Source organism: Mchenga conophoros, linkage group LG3, assembly GCF_057382185.1.
Source record: "Mchenga conophoros isolate Kocher_MC1m ecotype Shallow Benthic linkage group LG3, M_conophoros_male_GT1.1, whole genome shotgun sequence".
Lineage (NCBI taxonomy): Eukaryota > Metazoa > Chordata > Actinopteri > Cichliformes > Cichlidae > Mchenga > Mchenga conophoros.
Window position 1 is genome coordinate 82,217,764 of NC_140528.1, and position 14,631 is coordinate 82,232,394.

Sequence of the window (14,631 nt, forward strand, 5' to 3'; positions counted from 1 at the left end):
TTCACCAAACCAGGCCCTGTGCTGCTTGCTGTGGCCATGTACAACACACCAGGCCCTGTGCTGGTTCCTGAGGCCATCTTCAACAATCCAGGGCCTGTGCTGTTGGATAAATGCCAAACTGAGCCTTTGGGTTAGGGTATTATGCAAACATGCAGGTATGGTTATAGGATTGTCTTCGTAACTTCAGGTACTTGCCACCTAGTCACTTGAATCCATAAATTGAGACATTGTGCTGGGGCCAGCAGCTTACGGCCATACCACCCTGAGCACGCCCGACCTCGTCTGATCTCGGAAGCTAAGCAGGGCTGGGCTTGGTTAGTACTTGGATGGGAGACTGCCTGGGAATACCTGGTGCTGTAAGCCTTTCATTTTCATGTCATTGAACCGCTTTTGATCCAGAGAAGGGGTGTATTAAAAGACCAAAAGCAGCTGCCCATTAATGAGGGCACATTAACGACATTGCTTTTGGCTGTTTTCCAATGTCTTGTGCTGCTAGCTGATGCCACCTACACCACACCAGGGCCTGAGTGAACGGCTGGGGCCACTTACACCACATAAGGGCCTGTGGCTCTGGCTGAGGCCACTTACACCACACCAGGGCCTGTGGCTGCTGGCTGAGGCCACTTACACCACACCAGGGCCTTAGTTGCTATTGAGGCCAATTACACCACACCATGGTCTGTGGCTCTTGCTCAGGCCACTTACACCACACCAGGGCCTGTGGCACTGGCTGACGCCACTTACACCACACCAGGGCCTGTGGCTGCTGGCTGAGGCCACTTACACCACACAAGGGCTTGTGGCTGCTGGCTGAGGCCACCTACACCACACCAGGGCCTGTGGCTCTTGCTCAGGCCACTTACACCACACCAGGGCCTGTGGCTCTTGCTCAGGCCACTTACACCACACCAGGGCCTGTGGCTCTTGCTCAGGCCACTCATATCACACCAGGCCCTGTGCTTCTGGCTGAGGCCACTTAGACCACACCAGGGCCTGTGGCTGCTGGCTGAGGCCACTTACACCACACCAGGGCCTGTGGCTGCTGGCTGAGGCCATCTACACCACACCAGGGCCTGTGGCTGCTGGCTGAGGCGACTTACACCACACCAGGGCCTGTGGCTGCTGGCTGAGGCCACTTACACCACACCAGGGCCTGTGGCTCTTGCTCAGGCCACTCACATCACACCAGGCCCTGCGCTTCTGGCCGAGGCCATCTTCACCAAACCAGGCCCTGTGGCTCTTGCTCAGGCCACTTACACCACACCAGGGCCTGTGGCTCTGGCTTAGGCCACTTACACCACACCAGGGCCTGTGGCTGCTGGCTGAGGCCACCTACACCACACCAGGGCCTTAGTTGCTATTGAGGCCAATTACACCACACCAGGGTCTGTGGCTCTTGCTCAGGCCACTTACACCACACCAGGGCCTGTGGCACTGGCTGAGGCCACTTACACCACACCAGGGCCTGTGGCACTGGCTGAGGCCACTTACACCACACCAGGGCCTGTGGCTGCTGGCTTAGGCCACCTACACCACACCAGGGCCTTAGTTGCTATTGAGGCCAATTACACCACACAAGGGCCTGTGGCTGCTGGCTGAGGCCACTTACACCACACCAGGGCCTGTGGCTTCTGGCTGAGGCCACTTACACCACACCAGGGCCTGTGGCTGCTGGCTGAGGCCACTTACACCACACCAGGGCCTGTGGCTCTTGCTCAGGCCACTCACATCACACCAGGCCCTGCGCTTCTGGCCGAGGCCATCTTCACCAAACCAGGCCCTGTGGTTCTTGCTCAGGCCACTTACACCACACCAGGGCCTTATTTGCTATTGAGGCCACTTACACCACACCAGGGCCTGTGGCACTTGCTCAGGCCACTTACACCACACCAGGGCCTGTGGCACTTGCTCAGGCCACTTACACCACACCAGGGCCTGTGGCTCTTGCTCAGGCCACTTACACCACACCAGGGCCTGTGGCACTGGCTGAGGCCACTTAGACCACACCAGGGCCTGTGGCTGCTGGCTGAGGCCACTCACACCACACCAGGGCCTGTGGCTGCTAGCTGAGGCCACTTACACCAAACCAGGGCCTGTGGCTGCTTGCTGAGGCCATCTTCACCAAACCAGGCCCTGTGCTGCTTGCTCAGGCCACTTACACCACACCAGGGCCTGTGGCTCTGGCTTAGGCCAATTACACCACACCAGGGTCTGTGGCTCTTGCTGAGGCCACTTACACCACACCAGGGCCTGTGGCTGCTGGCTGATGCCACTTACACCACACCAGGGCCTGTGGCTGCTGGCTGAGACCACCTACACCACACCAGGGCCTGTGGCTGCTTGCTGAGGCGACTTACACCACACCAGGGCCTGTTGCTGCTGGCTGAGGCCACTTACACCACACCAGTGCCTGTGGCTTCTGGCTGAGGAGACTTACACCACACCAGGGCCTGTTGCTGCTGGCTGAGGCCACTTACACCACACCAGGGCCTGTGGCTGCTGGCTCAGGCCACTCATATCAAACCAGGTCCTGTGCTTCTGGCCGAGGCCATCTTCACCAAACCAGGCCCTGTGCTGCTAGCTGAGGCGACTTACACCACATCAGGGCCTTTGGCTCTGGCTGAGGCCACTTACACCACACCAGGGCCTGTGGCTGCTGGCTGAGGCCAGTTACACCACACCAGGGCCTGTGGCTGCTGGCTGAGGCCACATACACCACACCAGGGCCTTAGTTGCTATTGAGGCCAATTACACCACACCAGGGTCTGTGGCTCTTGCTCAGGCCACTCACATCACACCAGGCCCTGTGCTTCTGGCCACTTACGCCACACCAGGGCCTGTGGCTGCTGGCTGAGGCCACTTACACCATACCAGGGCCTGTGGCTGTTGGCTGAGGCCACTTACACCACACCAGAGCCTTAGTTGCTATTGAGGCCACTTACACCACACCAGGGCCTGTGGCTCTGGCTGAGGCCACTTACACCACACCAGGGCCTTATTTGCTATTCAGGCCAGTTACACCACACCAGGGCCTGTGGCTCTGGCTCAGGCCACTTACACCACACAAGGGCTTGTGGCTGCTGGCTGAGGCCACCTACACCACACCAGGGCCTGTGGCTGCTGGCTGAGGCCACCTACACCACACCAGGGCCTGTGGCTCTTGCTCAGGCCACTTACACCACACCAGGGCCTGTGGCTCTTGCTCAGGCCACTTACACCACACCAGGGCCTGTGGCTCTTGCTCAGGCCACTCATATCACACCAGGCCCTGTGCTTCTGGCTGAGGCCATCTTCACCAAACCAGGCCCTGTGCTGCTTGCTGTGGCCATGTACAACACACCAGGCCCTGTGCTGGTTCCTGAGGCCATCTTCAACAATCCAGGGCCTGTGCTGTTGGATAAATGCCAAACTGAGCCTTTGGGTTAGGGTATTATGCAAACATGCAGGTATGGTTATAGCATTGTCTTCGTAACTTCAGGTACTTGCCACCTAATCACTTGAATCCATAAATTGAGACATTGTGCTGGGGCCAGCAGCTTACGGCCATACCACCCTAAGCAAGCCCGACCTCGTCTGATCTCGGAAGCTAAGCAGGGCTGGTCTTGGTTAGTACTTGGATGGGAGACTGCCTGGGAATACCTGGTGCTGTAAGCCTTTCATTTTCATGTCATTGAACCGCTTTTGATCCAGAGAAGGGGTGTATTAAAAGACCAAAAGCAGCTGCCCATTAATGAGGGCACATTAACGACACTGCTTTTGGCTGTTTTCCAATGTCTTGTGCTGCTAGCTGATGCCACCTACACCACACCAGGGCCTGAGTGACCGGCTGGGGCCACTTACACCACATCAGGGCCTGTGGCTCTGGCTGAGGCCACTTACACCACACCAGGGCCTGTGGCTGCTGGCTGAGGCCAGTTACACCACACCAGAGCCTGTGGCTGCTGGCTGAAGCCACTTACACCACACCAGGGCCTTAGTTGCTATTGAGGCCACTTACACCACACCAGGGCCTGTGGCTGCTGGCTGAGGCCACCTACACCACACCAGGGCCTGTGGCTGCTGGCTGAGGCCATTTACACCACACCAGGGCCTTAGTTGCTATTGAGGCCACTTACACCACACCAGGTCCTGTGGCTGCTGGCTGAAGCCACTTACACCACACCAGGGCCTTAGTTGCTATTGAGACCACTTACACCACACCAGGGCCTGTGGCTGCTGGCTGAGGCCACCTACACCACACCAGGGCCCTTTTGCTGCTGGCTGAGGCCACTTACACCACACCAGTGCCTGTGGCTTCTGGCTGAGGCCACTTACACCACACCAGGGCCTGTGGCTGCTGGCTGAGGCCACTTACACCACACCAGGGCCTGTGGCTCTTGCTCAGGCCACTCACATCACACCAGGCCCTGCGCTTCTGGCCGAGGCCATCTTCACCAAACCAGGCCCTGTGGTTCTTGCTCAGGCCACTTACACCACACCAGGGCCTTATTTGCTATTGAGGCCACTTACACCACACCAGGGCCTGTGGCTCTGGCTTAGGCCACTTACACCACACCAGGACCTGTGGCACTTGCTCAGGCCACTTACACCACACCAGGGCCTGTGGCTGCTGGCTGAGGCCACTTACACCACACCAGGGCCTGTGGCTCTTGCTCAGGCCACTTACACCACACCAGGGCCCGTGGCACTGGCTGAGGCCACTTAGACCACACCAGGGCCTGTGGCTGCTGGCTGAGGCCACTCACACCACACCAGGGCCTGTGGCTGCTAGCTGAGGCCACTTACACCACACCAGGGCCTGTGGCTGCTGGCTGAGGCCACTTACACCACACCAGGGCATTAGTTGCTATTGAGGCCAATTACACCACACCAGGGTCTGTGGCTCTTGCTCAGGCCACTTACACCACACCAGGGCCTGTGGCTCTTGCTCAGGCCACTTACACCACACCAGGGCCTGTGGCTGCTGGCTGAGGCCACTTACACCACACCAGGGCCTGTGGCTGCTGGCTGAGGCCACTTACACCACACCAGGGCCTGTGGCTCTTGCTCAGGCCACTCACATCACACCAGGCCCTGCGCTTCTGGCCGAGGCCATCTTCACCAAACCAGGCCCTGTGGTTCTTGCTCAGGCCACTTACACCACACCAGGGCCTGTGGCTCTGGCTTAGGCCAATTACACCACACCAGGGTCTGTGGCTCTTGCTGAGGCCACTTACACCACACCAGGGCCTGTGGCTGCTGGCTGAGGCCACTTACACCACACCAGGGCCTGTGGCTGCTGGCTGAGACCACCTACACCACACCAGGGCCTGTGGCTGCTTGCTGAGGCGACTTACACCACACCAGGGCCTGTTGCTGCTGGCTGAGGCCACTTACACCACACCAGTGCCTGTGGCTTCTGGCTGAGGCGACTTACACCACACCAGGGCCTGTTGCTGCTGGCTGAGGCCACTTACACCACACCAGGGCCTGTGGCTGCTGGCTCAGGCCACTCATATAAAACCAGGTCCTGTTGCTGCTGGCCGAGGCCATCTTCACCAAACCAGGGCCTGTGGCTGCTGGCTGAGGCCACATACACCACACCAGGGCCTGTGGCTGCTGGCTGAGGCCACTTACACCACACCAGGGCCCTTTTGCTGCTGGCTGAGGCCACTTACACCACACCAGGGCCTGTGGCTCTTGCTCAGGCCACTCACATCACACCAGGCCCTGCGCTTCTGGCCGAGGCCATCTTCACCAAACCAGGCCCTGTGGTTCTTGCTCAGGCCACTTACACCACACCAGGGCCTTATTTGCTATTGAGGCCACTTACACCACACCAGGGCCTGTGGCACTTGCTCAGGCCACTTACACCACACCAGGGCCTGTGGCACTTGCTCAGGCCACTTACACCACACCAGGGCCTGTGGCTCTTGCTCAGGCCACTTACACCACACCAGGGCCTGTGGCACTGGCTGAGGCCACTTAGACCACACCAGGGCCTGTGGCTGCTGGCTGAGGCCACTCACACCACACCAGGGCCTGTGGCTGCTAGCTGAGGCCACTTACACCAAACCAGGGCCTGTGGCTGCTTGCTGAGGCCATCTTCACCAAACCAGGCCCTGTGCTGCTTGCTCAGGCCACTTACACCACACCAGGGCCTGTGGCTCTGGCTTAGGCCAATTACACCACACCAGGGTCTGTGGCTCTTGCTGAGGCCACTTACACCACACCAGGGCCTGTGGCTGCTGGCTGATGCCACTTACACCACACCAGGGCCTGTGGCTGCTGGCTGAGACCACCTACACCACACCAGGGCCTGTGGCTGCTTGCTGAGGCGACTTACACCACACCAGGGCCTGTTGCTGCTGGCTGAGGCCACTTACACCACACCAGTGCCTGTGGCTTCTGGCTGAGGAGACTTACACCACACCCGGGCCTGTTGCTGCTGGCTGAGGCCACTTACACCACACCAGGGCCTGTGGCTGCTGGCTCAGGCCACTCATATCAAACCAGGTCCTGTGCTTCTGGCCGAGGCCATCTTCACCAAACCAGGCCCTGTGCTGCTAGCTGAGGCGACTTACACCACATCAGGGCCTTTGGCTCTGGCTGAGGCCACTTACACCACACCAGGGCCTGTGGCTGCTGGCTGAGGCCAGTTACACCACACCAGGGCCTGTGGCTGCTGGCTGAGGCCACATACACCACACCAGGGCCTTAGTTGCTATTGAGGCCAATTACACCACACCAGGGTCTGTGGCTCTTGCTCAGGCCACTCACATCACACCAGGCCCTGTGCTTCTGGCCACTTACGCCACACCAGGGCCTGTGGCTGCTGGCTGAGGCCACTTACACCATACCAGGGCCTGTGGCTGTTGGCTGAGGCCACTTACACCACACCAGAGCCTTAGTTGCTATTGAGGCCACTTACACCACACCAGGGCCTGTGGCTCTGGCTGAGGCCACTTACACCACACCAGGGCCTTATTTGCTATTCAGGCCAGTTACACCACACCAGGGCCTGTGGCTCTGGCTCAGGCCACTTACACCACACAAGGGCTTGTGGCTGCTGGCTGAGGCCACCTACACCACACCAGGGCCTGTGGCTGCTGGCTGAGGCCACCTACACCACACCAGGGCCTGTGGCTCTTGCTCAGGCCACTTACACCACACCAGGGCCTGTGGCTCTTGCTCAGGCCACTTACACCACACCAGGGCCTGTGGCTCTTGCTCAGGCCACTCATATCACACCAGGCCCTGTGCTTCTGGCTGAGGCCATCTTCACCAAACCAGGCCCTGTGCTGCTTGCTGTGGCCATGTACAACACACCAGGCCCTGTGCTGGTTCCTGAGGCCATCTTCAACAATCCAGGGCCTGTGCTGTTGGATAAATGCCAAACTGAGCCTTTGGGTTAGGGTATTATGCAAACATGCAGGTATGGTTATAGCATTGTCTTCGTAACTTCAGGTACTTGCCACCTAATCACTTGAATCCATAAATTGAGACATTGTGCTGGGGCCAGCAGCTTACGGCCATACCACCCTAAGCAAGCCCGACCTCGTCTGATCTCGGAAGCTAAGCAGGGCTGGGCTTGGTTAGTACTTGGATGGGAGACTGCCTGGGAATACCTGGTGCTGTAAGCCTTTCATTTTCATGTCATTGAACCGCTTTTGATCCAGAGAAGGGGTGTATTAAAAGACCAAAAGCAGCTGCCCATTAATGAGGGCACATTAACGACACTGCTTTTGGCTGTTTTCCAATGTCTTGTGCTGCTAGCTGATGCCACTTACACCACACCAGGGCCTGTGGCTGCTGGCTGAGGCCAGTTACACCACACCAGAGCCTGTGGCTGCTGGCTGAAGCCACTTACACCACACCAGGGCCTTAGTTGCTATTGAGGCCACTTACACCACACCAGGGCCTGTGGCTGCTGGCTGAGGCCACCTACACCACACCAGGGCCTGTGGCTGCTGGCTGAGGCCATTTACACCACACCAGGGCCTTAGTTGCTATTGAGGCCACTTACACCACACCAGGTCCTGTGGCTGCTGGCTGAAGCCACTTACACCACACCAGGGCCTTAGTTGCTATTGAGACCACTTACACCACACCAGGGCCTGTGGCTGCTGGCTGAGGCCACCTACACCACACCAGGGCCCTTTTGCTGCTGGCTGAGGCCACTTACACCACACCAGTGCCTGTGGCTTCTGGCTGAGGCCACTTACACCACACCAGCGCCTGTGGCTGCTGGCTGAGGCCACTTACACCACACCAGGGCCTGTGGCTCTTGCTCAGGCCACTCACATCACACCAGGCCCTGCGCTTCTGGCCGAGGCCATCTTCACCAAACCAGGCCCTGTGGTTCTTGCTCAGGCCACTTACACCACACCAGGGCCTTATTTGCTATTGAGGCCACTTACACCACACCAGGGCCTGTGGCTCTGGCTTAGGCCACTTACACCACACCAGGACCTGTGGCACTTGCTCAGGCCACTTACACCACACCAGGGCCTGTGGCTGCTGGCTGAGGCCACTTACACCACACCAGGGCCTGTGGCTCTTGCTCAGGCCACTTACACCACACCAGGGCCTGTGGCACTGGCTGAGGCCACTTAGACCACACCAGGGCCTGTGGCTGCTGGCTGAGGCCACTCACACCACACCAGGGCCTGTGGCTGCTAGCTGAGGCCACTTACACCACACCAGGGCCTGTGGCTGCTGGCTGAGGCCACTTACACCACACCAGGGCATTAGTTGCTATTGAGGCCAATTACACCACACCAGGGTCTGTGGCTCTTGCTCAGGCCACTTACACCACACCAGGGCCTGTGGCTCTTGCTCAGGCCACTTACACCACACCAGGGCCTGTGGCTGCTGGCTGAGGCCACTTACACCACACCAGGGCCTGTGGCTGCTGGCTGAGGCCACTTACACCACACCAGGGCCTGTGGCTCTTGCTCAGGCCACTCACATCACACCAGGCCCTGCGCTTCTGGCCGAGGCCATCTTCACCAAACCAGGCCCTGTGGTTCTTGCTCAGGCCACTTACACCACACCAGGGCCTGTGGCTCTGGCTTAGGCCAATTACACCACACCAGGGTCTGTGGCTCTTGCTGAGGCCACTTACACCACACCAGGGCCTGTGGCTGCTGGCTGAGGCCACTTACACCACACCAGGGCCTGTGGCTGCTGGCTGAGACCACCTACACCACACCAGGGCCTGTGGCTGCTTGCTGAGGCGACTTACACCACACCAGGGCCTGTTGCTGCTGGCTGAGGCCACTTACACCACACCAGTGCCTGTTGCTTCTGGCTGAGGCGACTTACACCACACCAGGGCCTGTTGCTGCTGGCTGAGGCCACTTACACCACACCAGGGCCTGTGGCTGCTGGCTCAGGCCACTCATATCAAACCAGGTCCTGTTGCTGCTGGCCGAGGCCATCTTCACCAAACCAGGGCCTGTGGCTGCTGGCTGAGGCCACATACACCACACCAGGGCCTGTGGCTGCTGGCTGAGGCCACTTACACCACACCAGGGCCCTTTTGCTGCTGGCTGAGGCCACTTACACCACACCAGGGCCTGTGGCTCTTGCTCAGGCCACTCACATCACACCAGGCCCTGCGCTTCTGGCCGAGGCCATCTTCACCAAACCAGGCCCTGTGGTTCTTGCTCAGGCCACTTACACCACACCAGGGCCTTATTTGCTATTGAGGCCACTTACACCACACCAGGGCCTGTGGCACTTGCTCAGGCCACTTACACCACACCAGGGCCTGTGGCACTTGCTCAGGCCACTTACACCACACCAGGGCCTGTGGCTCTTGCTCAGGCCACTTACACCACACCAGGGCCTGTGGCACTGGCTGAGGCCACTTAGACCACACCAGGGCCTGTGGCTGCTGGCTGAGGCCACTCACACCACACCAGGGCCTGTGGCTGCTAGCTGAGGCCACTTACACCAAACCAGGGCCTGTGGCTGCTTGCTGAGGCCATCTTCACCAAACCAGGCCCTGTGCTGCTTGCTCAGGCCACTTACACCACACCAGGGCCTGTGGCTCTGGCTTAGGCCAATTACACCACACCAGGGTCTGTGGCTCTTGCTGAGGCCACTTACACCACACCAGGGCCTGTGGCTGCTGGCTGATGCCACTTACACCACACCAGGGCCTGTGGCTGCTGGCTGAGACCACCTACACCACACCAGGGCCTGTGGCTGCTTGCTGAGGCGACTTACACCACACCAGGGCCTGTTGCTGCTGGCTGAGGCCACTTACACCACACCAGTGCCTGTGGCTTCTGGCTGAGGAGACTTACACCACACCCGGGCCTGTTGCTGCTGGCTGAGGCCACTTACACCACACCAGGGCCTGTGGCTGCTGGCTCAGGCCACTCATATCAAACCAGGTCCTGTGCTTCTGGCCGAGGCCATCTTCACCAAACCAGGCCCTGTGCTGCTAGCTGAGGCGACTTACACCACATCAGGGCCTTTGGCTCTGGCTGAGGCCACTTACACCACACCAGGGCCTGTGGCTGCTGGCTGAGGCCAGTTACACCACACCAGGGCCTGTGGCTGCTGGCTGAGGCCACATACACCACACCAGGGCCTTAGTTGCTATTGAGGCCAATTACACCACACCAGGGTCTGTGGCTCTTGCTCAGGCCACTCACATCACACCAGGCCCTGTGCTTCTGGCCACTTACGCCACACCAGGGCCTGTGGCTGCTGGCTGAGGCCACTTACACCATACCAGGGCCTGTGGCTGTTGGCTGAGGCCACTTACACCACACCAGAGCCTTAGTTGATATTGAGGCCACTTACACCACACCAGGGCCTGTGGCTCTGGCTGAGGCCACTTACACCACACCAGGGCCTTATTTGCTATTCAGGCCAGTTACACCACACCAGGGCCTGTGGCTCTGGCTCAGGCCACTTACACCACACAAGGGCTTGTGGCTGCTGGCTGAGGCCACCTACACCACACCAGGGCCTGTGGCTGCTGGCTGAGGCCACCTACACCACACCAGGGCCTGTGGCTCTTGCTCAGGCCACTTACACCACACCAGGGCCTGTGGCTCTTGCTCAGGCCACTTACACCACACCAGGGCCTGTGGCTCTTGCTCAGGCCACTCATATCACACCAGGCCCTGTGCTTCTGGCTGAGGCCATCTTCACCAAACCAGGCCCTGTGCTGCTTGCTGTGGCCATGTACAACACACCAGGCCCTGTGCTGGTTCCTGAGGCCATCTTCAACAATCCAGGGCCTGTGCTGTTGGATAAATGCCAAACTGAGCCTTTGGGTTAGGGTATTATGCAAACATGCAGGTATGGTTATAGCATTGTCTTCGTAACTTCAGGTACTTGCCACCTAATCACTTGAATCCATAAATTGAGACATTGTGCTGGGGCCAGCAGCTTACGGCCATACCACCCTAAGCAAGCCCGACCTCGTCTGATCTCGGAAGCTAAGCAGGGCTGGGCTTGGTTAGTACTTGGATGGGAGACTGCCTGGGAATACCTGGTGCTGTAAGCCTTTCATTTTCATGTCATTGAACCGCTTTTGATCCAGAGAAGGGGTGTATTAAAAGACCAAAAGCAGCTGCCCATTAATGAGGGCACATTAACGACACTGCTTTTGGCTGTTTTCCAATGTCTTGTGCTGCTAGCTGATGCCACCTACACCACACCAGGGCCTGAGTGACCGGCTGGGGCCACTTACACCACATCAGGGCCTGTGGCTCTGGCTGAGGCCACTTACACCACACCAGGGCCTGTGGCTGCTGGCTGAGGCCAGTTACACCACACCAGAGCCTGTGGCTGCTGGCTGAAGCCACTTACACCACACCAGGGCCTTAGTTGCTATTGAGGCCACTTACACCACACCAGGGCCTGTGGCTGCTGGCTGAGGCCACCTACACCACACCAGGGCCTGTGGCTGCTGGCTGAGGCCATTTACACCACACCAGGGCCTTAGTTGCTATTGAGGCCACTTACACCACACCAGGTCCTGTGGCTGCTGGCTGAAGCCACTTACACCACACCAGGGCCTTAGTTGCTATTGAGACCACTTACACCACACCAGGGCCTGTGGCTGCTGGCTGAGGCCACCTACACCACACCAGGGCCCTTTTGCTGCTGGCTGAGGCCACTTACACCACACCAGTGCCTGTGGCTTCTGGCTGAGGCCACTTACACCACACCAGGGCCTGTGGCTGCTGGCTGAGGCCACTTACACCACACCAGGGCCTGTGGCTCTTGCTCAGGCCACTCACATCACACCAGGCCCTGCGCTTCTGGCCGAGGCCATCTTCACCAAACCAGGCCCTGTGGTTCTTGCTCAGGCCACTTACACCACACCAGGGCCTTATTTGCTATTGAGGCCACTTACACCACACCAGGGCCTGTGGCTCTGGCTTAGGCCACTTACACCACACCAGGACCTGTGGCACTTGCTCAGGCCACTTACACCACACCAGGGCCTGTGGCTGCTGGCTGAGGCCACTTACACCACACCAGGGCCTGTGGCTCTTGCTCAGGCCACTTACACCACACCAGGGCCTGTGGCACTGGCTGAGGCCACTTAGACCACACCAGGGCCTGTGGCTGCTGGCTGAGGCCACTCACACCACACCAGGGCCTGTGGCTGCTAGCTGAGGCCACTTACACCACACCAGGGCCTGTGGCTGCTGGCTGAGGCCACTTACACCACACCAGGGCATTAGTTGCTATTGAGGCCAATTACACCACACCAGGGTCTGTGGCTCTTGCTCAGGCCACTTACACCACACCAGGGCCTGTGGCTCTTGCTCAGGCCACTTACACCACACCAGGGCCTGTGGCTGCTGGCTGAGGCCACTTACACCACACCAGTGCCTGTGGCTTCTGTCTGAGGCGACTTACACCACACCAGGGCCTGTGGCTGCTGGCTGAGGCCACTTACACCACACCAGGGCCTGTGGCTCTTGCTCAGGCCACTCACATCACACCAGGCCCTGCGCTTCTGGCCGAGGCCATCTTCACCAAACCAGGCCCTGTGGTTCTTGCTCAGGCCACTTACACCACACCAGGGCCTGTGGCTCTGGCTTAGGCCAATTACACCACACCAGGGTCTGTGGCTCTTGCTGAGGCCACTTACACCACACCAGGGCCTGTGGCTGCTGGCTGAGGCCACTTACACCACACCAGGGCCTGTGGCTGCTGGCTGAGACCACCTACACCACACCAGGGCCTGTGGCTGCTTGCTGAGGCGACTTACACCACACCAGGGCCTGTTGCTGCTGGCTGAGGCCACTTACACCACACCAGTGCCTGTGGCTTCTGGCTGAGGCGACTTACACCACACCAGGGCCTGTTGCTGCTGGCTGAGGCCACTTACACCACACCAGGGCCTGTGGCTGCTGGCTCAGGCCACTCATATCAAACCAGGTCCTGTTGCTGCTGGCCGAGGCCATCTTCACCAAACCAGGGCCTGTGGCTGCTGGCTGAGGCCACATACACCACACCAGGGCCTGTGGCTGCTGGCTGAGGCCACTTACACCACACCAGGGCCCTTTTGCTGCTGGCTGAGGCCACTTACACCACACCAGTGCCTGTGGCTTCTGGCTGAGGCGACTTACACCACACCAGGGCCTGTGGCTCTGGCTGAGGCCACTTTCACCACACCAGGGCCTGTGGCTGCTGGCTGAGGCCACCTACACCACACCAGGGCCTTAGTTGCTATTGAGGCCAATTACACCACACCAGGGTCTGTGGCTCTTGCTCAGGCCACTTACACCACACCAGGGCCTGTGGCACTGGCTGAGGCCACTTACACCACACCAGGGCCTGTGGCTGCTGGCTGAGGCCACCTACACCACACCAGGGCCTTAGTTGCTATTGAGGCCAATTACACCACACAAGGGCCTGTGGCTGCTGGCTGAGGCCACCTACACCACACCAGGGCCTGTGGCTGCTGGCTGAGGCCACTTACAACACACCAGGGCCTGTGGCTCTTGCTCAGGCCACTCATATCACACCAGGCCCTGTGCTTCTGGCCGAGGCCATCTTCACCAAACCAGGCCCTGTGCTGCTTGCTGTGGCCATGTACAACACACCAGGCCCTGTGCTGGTTCCTGACGCCATCTTCAACAATCCAGGGCCTGTGCTGTTGGATAAATGCCAAACTGAGCCTTTGGGTTAGGGTATTATGCAAACATGCAGGTATGGTTATAGGATTGTCTTCGTAACTTCAGGTACTTGCCACCTAGTCACTTGAATCCATAAATTGAGACATTGTGCTGGGGCCAGCAGCTTACGGCCATACCACCCTGAGCACGCCCGACCTCGTCTGATCTCGGAAGCTAAGCAGGGCTGGGCTTGGTTAGTACTTGGATGGGAGACTGCCTGGGAATACCTGGTGCTGTAAGCCTTTGATTTTCATGTCATTGAACCGCTTTTGATCCAGAGAAGGGGTGTATTAAAAGACCAAAAGCAGCTGCCCATTAATGAGGGCACATTAACGACATTGCTTTTGGCTGTTTTCCAATGTCTTGTGCTGCTAGCTGATGCCACCTACACCACACCAGGGCCTGAGTGAACGGCTTGGGCCACTTACACCACATAAGGGCCTGTGGCTCTGGCTGAGGCCACTTACACCACACCAGGGCCTGTGGC

At 59.1% G+C, this 14,631-nt stretch overlaps 2 non-coding genes and 3 pseudogenes across 2 annotated transcripts; all 5 read left to right on the plus strand.

The window, feature by feature from the left end:
• The first annotated feature begins 244 nt into the window (after positions 1-244).
• Positions 245-363, plus strand: LOC146580977 (5S ribosomal RNA). Its single transcript, XR_014891795.1, has one exon. It is a non-coding gene; the product is annotated as a 5S ribosomal RNA (ribosomal RNA).
• Positions 364-3,535: 3,172 nt separating this feature from the next.
• On the plus strand, positions 3,536-3,654 carry LOC146580978 (5S ribosomal RNA; annotated as a pseudogene).
• Positions 3,655-7,503: 3,849 nt separating this feature from the next.
• Positions 7,504-7,622, plus strand: LOC146580979 (5S ribosomal RNA; annotated as a pseudogene).
• A 3,771-nt stretch (positions 7,623-11,393) lies between these two features.
• LOC146580980 (5S ribosomal RNA) lies at positions 11,394-11,512 on the plus strand (annotated as a pseudogene).
• Positions 11,513-14,267: 2,755 nt separating this feature from the next.
• Positions 14,268-14,386, plus strand: LOC146580981 (5S ribosomal RNA). Its single transcript, XR_014891796.1, has one exon. It is a non-coding gene; the product is annotated as a 5S ribosomal RNA (ribosomal RNA).
• Positions 14,387-14,631: the final 245 nt, after the last annotated feature.